Raw genomic sequence first — 6,708 nt, 5'->3', positions numbered from 1 at the left:
TTCAACATAGATTTGGAAGTCCCAGCCATGACAATCAGAGAAGAAAAAGAAATACAAGGAATCCAAATTGGAAGGGAAGTAAAACTTTCACTGTTTGCAGATGACATGATACTATACATTGAGAATCCTAAAGATGCCACCTGAAAACTACTAGAGCTAATCAATGAATCTGGTAAAGTAGCAAGATACAAAATTAAAGCACAGAAATCTCTTGCATTCCTATACACTAACAATGAAAGATCAGAAAGAGAAATTAAGGAAACAATCTCATTCACCATTGCAACAAAAAGAATAAAGTACCTCAGAATAAACCTACCTAAGGAGGTGAAAGAACTATACTCAGAAAACTATAAGACACTGATGAAAGTAATCAAAGATAACACAAACAGATGGAGAGATATACTATGTTCTTGGATTGGAAGAATCAATATTGTGAAAATGACTATACTACCCAAAGCAATCCACAGTTTCAATGGAATCCCTATCAGATTACCAATGGCATTTTTTACAGAACTAGAACAAAAAATCTTAAAATGTGTATGGAGACACAAAAGACCCCAAATAGCCAAAGCAATCTTGAGGGAGGAAAACACAGCTGGAGGAATCAGGCTTCCTGACTTCAAACTATACTACAAAGCTACAGTCATCAAGACAACATGATACAGGCACAAAAACAGAAATATAGATCAATGGAACAGAATAGAAAGTCCAGAGGTAAACCCACACACCTATGGTCAACTAATCTATGACAAAGGAGGCAAGGATATACAATGGAGAAAAGACAGTCTGTTCAATAAGCGGTGCTGGAAAAACTGGACAGCTACATGTAAAAGAATGAAATTAGAACACTCCCTAACACCATACATAAAAATAAACTCAAAAAGGATTAAAGACCTAAATGTAACACCGGACACTATAAAACTCTTAGAGGAAATATAGGAAGAACACTCTCTGACATAAATCACAACAAGATCTTTTTTGACCTACCTCCTAGAGTAATGGAAGTAAAAACAAAAATAAACAAATGGAACCTAATGAAACTTCAAAGCTTTTGCACAGCAAAGGAAACTGTAAACAAGATGAAAAATTAACCCTCAGAATGGGAGATAATATTTGCAAACGAATCAACAGACAAAGGATTAATCTCCAAAATATATAAACAGCTCATGCAGCTCAATATTAAAAAAAAACAAACAACCCAATCCAAAAATGGGCAGAAGACCTAAATAGACATCTCTCCAAAGAAAGCATACAGATTGCCAAAAGGCACATGAAAAGATGCACAACATCACTAATTATTAGAGAAATGCAAATCAAAACTACAATGAGGTATCACCTCACACATGTTAGAATGGGCATCATCAGAAAATCTACAAACAACAAATGTTGGAGAGGGTGTGGAGAAAAGGGAACCCTCTTGCACTGTTGACGGGAATGTAAATTGACACAGCCGCTATGGAGAACAGTATGGAGGTTCCTTAAAAAGCTAAAAATAGAATTACCATATGACCCAGCAATTCTACTCCTGGGCATATACCCAGAGAAAACCATAATTCAAAAAGACACATGCACCCCAATGTTCATTGTAGCACTATTTACAATAGCCAGGTCATGGAAGCAACCTAAATGCCCATCGACAGACGAATGGATAAAGAAGATGTGGTACATATATACAATGGAATATTACTCAGCCGTAAAAAGGAATGAAATTGGGTCATTTGCAGAGACGTGGATGGACCTAGAGACTGTCATACAGAGTTAAGTATTGCATATTAACACATATATGTGAAATCTAGAAAAATGGTAGAGATGAACCAGTTTGCCAGGCAGAAATAGAGACATAGATATAGAGAACAAATGTATGGACACCAAGGGTGGAAAGTGGTGGTGGGGTGGTGGTTGTGGGATGAATTGGGAGATTGGGATTGACATATATACAGTAATATGTATAAAATAGATAACTAATAAGAACCTGCTGTATAAAAAATAAAATAAAATTCAAAAAAGAAAAAAAAGAACATAAATAAATAACAATGCACACAGAAAGTAGAACAGTATCTAGGGAGATGTGGGAATGGGAAGTTAGTGCTTAATGGGCACAGAGTTTCAATTTGGGAAGATGAAATTGTTCTGGAGATGGTTGGTGGTGATAGTTGCACAATATAAATGTACTTAAACGCCACTGAACTGTACACTTAAAAATGGGTAAAGTGGTAAATTTTATGTTATGTTTACTTACCACAATAAAAACAAGAATGGAGACTTCATATCTACAGGAATGTAAAGGACTGTCTGGTAAAACCAGGTGTTTTATGTGGGAACTGGCCTTCTAGAGTGAAGCCTTCAACATCTCAGCCTTTCACAACAGCTGACTTGTCACTGATTCAACAGAAGATGAAACCTGCAAGTTGGTAAACTTTTGTCCATCAGTACAAAGGTCTCTGCTAGATTTTCTACTGTCTTAACCTTAAAGTCAAACAGGCATTAAAGGATGACCAAACAAATGAGGAATGTCAAAAAGAAAGAGCAATGTTAATAATTAGCAACAATGGCCAAAGAGGGAATGATTAATCCAGAAAACAGAGGAGAACTTTAAAATTCTCTCTATACCTAGTATCTTTAGAGATCTTTTAGAGAGATATTACATTTATTAAATAAGAGCAATATGCTGTAAAAAAGGAACACATAAAAATGTAACCAATGGAAAAACTCAGTCGAAGAGTACAGAAAGAAATTAAACAAATCTAGAAAAAGAATAAAAAGGACCAAAAACAAGAAAGGAAAATATGAGAATCAAGATTAAAGACATATGGATAAATTCAAGATTTGCTACTTAAAAATGGGAGTCCCTGAAAGAGAAAGAAGAGAGTAATAAACCATCAGAGAATTGATAAAGGAGGCAACGCTGAACCAAAGCATGAGTCTCTAGGTTGGAAGGGCCTAGCAGGTGCCCAGCAAAGGGAAGAAAAGATGTTTGCCTGGACATGTTATTGTGAAAATTCAGAATGCTGAAGTTTTCAGAAAGAAAAGAACAAAGTTAAAAAACAGGTCACCTTACAACTCAACAATAAAAAGACAAATAACTCAATTTACAAAATGGACAAAGGATTTTAATGAACAAGAAAGTAAACAAATGACCAATAAGCACATGAAAAGATGCTCAATAATCATTAGCCATCAGGGAAATCCAAACCAAAACAGCAATGGGATACCACCTAACAGCCACTAGGATGGCTATGATCAAAGAGACAGATGATAAAAAAATGTTGGTGAGAATGTGGATGGATTGAAACCCTCATACATTACCGTTGGGATGGAGAGTGGTGTACTGCCTTGGAAAACAGTCTGATAGCTTCTCTGAAGATTAAACGTTGTTACCATACATATGACCCAACAATTCCACTCCTAGGTATCTAGCCAAGAGAAATGAAAACAAATATTCACAGAAAAAGCTGTAAATAAAGTTCATAGTGGTATTACTAATAGCCCCAAAGTGGAAACACCCCAACTCATGAAGGGATAAATAAAATGTAGTGCATCCATACAATGAAATATTATCTGGTCATAGAAAGGAATGAAGTACTGACATGTGTTTCAACAGGGATGAGCCTTGGAGATATTTTCCTAAATGAAAGAAGTCAGTCACAGAAGACCACATATTTAAGATTCCCTTTATATGAAATGATGAGATTAGGCAAATCTATAGAGACAGAGAGGAGATTAGTGGTTGCCTAGGGAAGTGGAGGTTGGGGGAAAAGGGGGAGTGACTTTAATGGGTACAGATTTCTTTTGGGGGGAAGAAAATATTCTAAAATTTTTGTGGGGATGGTTGCACAGCTCTGTGATTATACTAAAAGCCATTGAATTGTACATTATAAATGGGTGACTTGTATGATATGTGTGAATTATACCCCAACAAATCTATTTTTTTAAAAAAAGTCACACTGTTATCAGGCTTTTGAGTAGCCCTGGATTCTAGAAGTCTATATATAATGTGGAAATAAACAAAGACCACACAGATGAGAATAAGAAAATGCTATTTATTCACATGTTTCTATAGCAAGGGAGTCAGCCACCATCACTTGGTTTTGCCAGAAACTCAAAGGCAGGCAGAGGAGTGGGAAAGCTTTTTACTGAAAAAAAGGGAAGGTTTCAGGTGTGCTCTAATTGGAGACTGGGGTGTTGGAAATCTGTAGGCGGGCTTGCTAGAGGCAGGGCATCCCATGTGATTGGTTAGGTGTGTATTTGGCTTTCTCTGGTTGGCACTAAATTGGAAGTGGGAACAAGACTTAGAGAAGCTGTCAGTTAATCAAATTCTGTCATTTTGGGTCAATTTTTTTTAAGAGTTTATTGTCTGATCTTCCTGGAGTTTGTGTTAGAGACAGTGATCTGACCTACAAGTCTGACTTGTAGATAGTAGGCTGGTTTCCTGGCTCTGTAGATAATGGCTTCATTTCCTAGGCTGGTTGCCACAGATTTTGGGTCAGAGTTTTGTTTTATTTATTTATTTATTTATTTTATTGAAGTGTAGTTGATTTACAATGTTGTGTTAATTTCTGCTGTAAAGCAAAGTGACTCATTTATACACATATATGCATTCTTTTCTTATATTCTTTTCTGTTATGGTTTATCACAAGATATTCAGTATAGTTCCCTGTGCTATATGGTAGGACCTTATTGTTTATTCATTCTATATATAATAGTTTGCATCTGCTAATCCCAAACTCTGAATCACCCTCCCCTCCCCCATCTCCCCACTGGCAACCACAAGTCTGTTCTCTATGTCAGAGTTTTATTTTTATATATGGTCTGGGCATTGTCCACTTGTGTATTCAGTCTCTCAATAAAAATGCTTTCAAAATTATGACGGAATGAAAAAAATATATTAAAAATATACCTAAGGGGAGTCATCTGCACCTCACCTCTCCCTGTTCCAACCCACTCTGCTGCCACCGCACTGGCCCAAGCTGATATTGCCCTGATTGGACTGGCTGTCATGGGCCAGAACTTAATTTTGAATATGAACGACCATGGCCTTGTGGTCTGTGCTTTTAATATGATAGTCTCCAAAGTTGATGACTTCTTGGCCAATGAGGTGAAGGGCACCAAGGTGGTTGGTGCTCACTCCTTGGAGGAGATGGTCTCCAAGCTGAAGAAGCCTTGGCAAATCATCCTGCTTGTGAAGACTCTCCTGGCTGTCTATTTTATTGAAAAACTGGTACCCTTGTTGGACACTGGTGACATCATCATCAATGGAGGAAATTCTAAATACAGGGATACCACAAGACAGTGTTGAGACCCCAAGGCCAAGAGAATCTTGTTTGTGGGGAGTGGAGTTAGTGGTGGAGAGGAAGGGGCGTGGTATGGCCCATCATTTATGCAGGGAGGGAATAAGGAGGCTTGGCCCCACATCAAGGCAATCTTCCAAGGCATCACTGTGAAAGTGGGGACTGGAGGACCCTGCTGTGACTGGGTGGGAGATGAGTGGGCAGGACACATTGTGAAGATGGTGCACAACAGGATAGAGTATGGAGACATGCAGCTGATCTGCGAGGCCTACCACCTGATGAAAAACGTCCTGGGCGTGGAGCATGAGGAGATGGCAAAGGCTTTTGAGGAATGGAAAAGGATAGGGTTAGAGTCATTCCTGATTGAAATCACAGCCAATATTTTAAAGTTCCAAGATACCGATGGCAAATACCTGCTGCCAAAGATCAGGGACAGTGTGGGGGCAGAAGGGCACTGGGAAGTGGACCGCCATCTTGGCCTTGGAGTACGGTGTCCCTGTCACCCTCATCAGAGAAGTGGTCTTTGCTCGATGCCTATCATCTCTGAAGGACGAGAGGATCCAAGCCAGCAGAAAGCTGAAGGGACCTCAAAAGATCCAGTTTGAAGGAGATAAGGAATCATTCCTGGAGAGCATTCGAAAGGCCCTCTATGCTTCCAAGATCATCACTTATGATCAGGGCTTTATGTTGCTAAGACAGGCAGCCACTGAATTTGGCTGGATGCTCAACTATGGTGGCATTGCCCTGATGTGGAGGGGGTGCTGCATCAGCAGGAGTGTATTTCTAGGAAAGATAAAAGACGCATTTGATCGAAACCCAGGACTTCCGAATCTACTACTAGATGACTTCTTTAAGTCGGCTGTGGAAACTGCCAGGATTCCCGACAGTGGGCAATCAGTACTGGTGTCCAGACAGGCATTCCCATGCTCTGCTTCACCACTGCTCTTTCCTTCTGTGATGGATACAGACACAAGATGCTGCCAGCCAACCTAATCCAGGCTCAGCGAGATTACTTTCGGGTCCACACCTATGAACTCTTGGCCACGCCAGGACTGTTTCTCCACACTAACTGGACAGGCCACAGTGCCAGTGTGTCCTTGTCTTCATACAATGCCTGATCAGATTCTGTTAGGCGCCACGACTCCGCAAACAGGTACATTCCATTTGCCACACAGCAGTGCTTCCATGGCCCTTTGACCTACTTTCTGCTCAGATCTCTCTCTCTCTTTTTTTAATTTACTAGTAGTTTTATTTATTTATTTATTTATAACATCTTTATTGGAGTATAATTGCTTTACAATGTTGTGTTAGTTTCTGCTGTATAACAAAGTGAATCAGCTATTGCATACATATATCACCATATCCCCTCCCTCTTGTGTCTCCCTCCCACCCTTCCTATCCCACCCCTCTAGGTGGTCAC

The 6,708-nt window shown here is 39.3% G+C and overlaps 1 pseudogene; it reads left to right on the top strand.

The window, feature by feature from the left end:
• Positions 1-4,963: 4,963 nt before the first annotated feature.
• On the top strand, positions 4,964-6,406 carry LOC137773753 (6-phosphogluconate dehydrogenase, decarboxylating pseudogene; annotated as a pseudogene).
• Positions 6,407-6,708: the final 302 nt, after the last annotated feature.

Source organism: Eschrichtius robustus, chromosome 12, assembly GCF_028021215.1.
Source record: "Eschrichtius robustus isolate mEscRob2 chromosome 12, mEscRob2.pri, whole genome shotgun sequence".
In the NCBI taxonomy this organism is placed as follows: Eukaryota; Metazoa; Chordata; class Mammalia; order Artiodactyla; family Eschrichtiidae; genus Eschrichtius; species Eschrichtius robustus.
Note: the sequence above shows the minus strand (reverse complement) of the source record. Positions and strands in the feature narration are given on the sequence as shown.